The sequence below is a fragment of the Sminthopsis crassicaudata genome, chromosome 6 (assembly GCF_048593235.1).
Source record: "Sminthopsis crassicaudata isolate SCR6 chromosome 6, ASM4859323v1, whole genome shotgun sequence".
Taxonomy (NCBI): Eukaryota; Metazoa; Chordata; class Mammalia; order Dasyuromorphia; family Dasyuridae; genus Sminthopsis; species Sminthopsis crassicaudata.
Genome location: NC_133622.1, coordinates 241,542,855 through 241,545,215, shown reverse-complemented (window position 1 = coordinate 241,545,215; position 2,361 = coordinate 241,542,855). Strand labels below are relative to the sequence as shown.

Sequence of the window (2,361 nt, the reverse complement as noted above, 5' to 3'; positions counted from 1 at the left end):
CTCTTCTATTTCATATCTTATGTAACATGTAAGGTTTTTGGAATCCGGAGAAAACTGCCATTGAAAATAAAAATGTTAATTGTGTCATGGTGGAATTGATAGCACATATGAAATTTAATTTTTAAATTTTTACTAGTTGATATTTTTCACATCCATATTTTCAATCAAATATCCAAGAAAGACAGTGAAAGAATCTTAACATACACTCTGACAGAATAAGACGTGGAGAATATAGAATCTTAACCTTAGAAGTGATCTTGATGATGAATAGAACATTAAATGCAGCTATAGATTGGGATACTCAATGAAAAATTATAAAATTTGAGAGATATAGAAAATCAGCAGAATAACACCCTCAGTACCTCCTCCTTTCTATATTTCTAAGTTCTAAACTTAAGACGAAGAAAGAATATTATTTTGCACATTCTGAATTCAATATTTCCACGGCCAGAAGAAAATAACAATGGAAAGAAGCAATGTTACATTTGTGGTGGAATTCATTCTCCTGGGATTTTCTGACCTTCCCAACCTCCGAAGTTTTCTTTTTGGCACATTCTTAGTCATCTATTTGTGTATACTTATAGGAAATGGCCTGCTCATTTTTATAACTAAGACGAATCCTACTCTTCAAACCCCCATGTACTTTTTCCTTGGACAATTTTCCTTCTTGGAAATCTGTTACACATCAGTCACTCTCCCTAGACTGCTAAGAGATATTTGGACTCAGAAGGGAAACATCCCTTTCCTATCATGTGCTATACAAATTTGCTTCTTTTACATTTTAGGAGTTGCAGAGTGCTTACTCCTTGTTGCAATGGCTTATGACAGATATGTAGCCATCTGTAAGCCTCTTTACTATCCTGTCATTATGAATCATAAGGTGTGTATCCAACTGGTGATCACCTCCTGGATCACTGGTGTTCCAGTACTGATAGGACTCACATACCAGATATTCTCTCTGAACTTTTGTGGTCCTAACAAACTCAATCATATTTTCTGTGATGCTTCACCACTGCTGGAAGTTGCCTGTGGAGACACATATGAAAAAGAGCTCTCTGTCCACCTTATTGCTCTCTTTTTTGTCTTGATTCCCTTTCTGTTGATACTCATATCTTATCTCAAAATCATAGTCAACATCCTGAAGCTACCATCAACTTCTGGGAAATCCAAAGCTTTTTCTACCTGTTCTTCTCATCTTATAGTTGTATTTTTATTCTTTGGTTCTGCTAGTATTGTGTATTTGCGTCCCAAATCCAGTCAGTCAGCTAAATCCAACAAACTCTTTGCTGTTTTCTATACAATTGTGACTCCAGTTTTAAATCCCCTGATATACAGCCTGAGGAATAAGGATGTAATTGTTGCACTGAAAAAACTCCTTCCAAAATCATGTTATTCTTAAACCAAATGGTCAAATCTAAATTTTTGTATATATTATTTTTGCTCTCCATTTCTTCCGTTGGAACTAAGAAATAGATTACTGGTCTTTCAAAAGACATCTGAAACATACTTGGAAATGAAATAAAGGAAATTACATTTAAAGATACCAAAACACGTCTACAGTGTCCAGGTTTTGTTTATTTGTTTGTTTTGTTTTGTTTTGTTTTTGCTGAGGCAATTGAGGTTAAGTTACTTGTGCAAGGTCACACAACTAGGAAGTTTTAAGTGTCTGAGGACAGATTTGAACTCAGGTCCTCCTGAATGTCTGATTTATTTTATTAATCTTTGAATGGATTGATGAAACTATCTTTTAGTTCACATTGTGATTACTTTCACCAGAAACATTGACAGTAACATCAATATATTTTATTCTATTGTCTTAAAAATGCTTAAAATTACTCCTTTTTACTCACAATTTACTTCTTTAAATATTGACATATTGACTCCTTTGTATGTGTCTGCATGTTTAATTCAAGTAACATTTTAAATGCTTACTATGTGCCAAGGATGGTGCTGACTGCTGGGCAATCCTGGCCCTCAAGAAGGGTCACATTGAATGAAAACAAAAAACAAAAAACAAAAAACAAAATAAACAACAACAAAAAAAAAAAAAAAAAAAAAAAAAAAAAAAAGCTAAATTTGGGCTGGAAACATAGGCTGGGCACAAATAACTCGTTAGAGATGAGAGCATGATATTTCATGGAGTTACGCCTCAGCTAAGCTGCTCTTGGGGAAAATAAAAGGAGAAAGAGGAAAAGAGAGAGAGAGAGAGAGAGAGAGAGAGAGAGAGAGAGAGAGAGAGAGAGAGAGAGAGAGAGAGAGAGAGAGAGAAAGAGAGGGAGGGAGAGGGAGACAGAGAGACAGGGAGATAGAGAGGAAGGGTGAGAAAGAGAAAAGGAGGGAGAGAGATAGGGAGAGAAAAAA

The 2,361-nt window shown here is 35.1% G+C and overlaps 1 pseudogene; it reads left to right on the top strand.

The window, feature by feature from the left end:
• The first annotated feature begins 423 nt into the window (after window positions 1-423).
• On the top strand, window positions 424-1,522 carry LOC141547497 (olfactory receptor 10AG1-like; annotated as a pseudogene).
• Window positions 1,523-2,361: the final 839 nt, after the last annotated feature.